We start from the raw sequence: 535 nt of genomic DNA, 5'->3' as shown, positions 1-535 counted from the left end.
CATATGTTGTAGAGTACTTCCCACTTTCTCTTCTATCAGGTTCAGTGTGTTCAGCCTGATATTGAGGTCTTTAATCCATTTGGACTTGAGTTTTGCATGGCGATAGATATGGATCTATTTTTATTCTTCTATAGGTTGACAACCATTTCTGCCAGCACCATTTGTTGAAGATGCTTTCTTTATTCCACTGAATACTTTTAGCTCCTTTATCAAAAATCAGGTGTTCATAGGTTTGTGGGTTAAAATCCGGGTCTTCTACTCTATTCCATTGATCGACTTCTCCGTTTTTATGCCAATACTAAGCTGTTTTCAATACAGAAGCTCTGTAATAGAGTTTGAAGTCAGGGATGGCAATGCCTCCAGAAGTTCCTTTAATGTATAAGATTGTTTTGGCTATCCTGGGTTTTTTGTTTTTCCATATAAAGTTGATTAATGTCCTCTCAAGATCAGTGAAGAATTTCAATGGGATTTTAATGGGGATTGCATTGAATCTATAAATTGCCAATGGATGGAAATAGAAAACACTATCCTGAGT

The sequence above is a fragment of the Microtus ochrogaster genome, unplaced genomic scaffold (genome assembly GCF_000317375.1).
Source record: "Microtus ochrogaster isolate Prairie Vole_2 unplaced genomic scaffold, MicOch1.0 UNK22, whole genome shotgun sequence".
NCBI lineage: Eukaryota > Metazoa > Chordata > Mammalia > Rodentia > Cricetidae > Microtus > Microtus ochrogaster.
Note: the sequence above shows the minus strand (reverse complement) of the source record.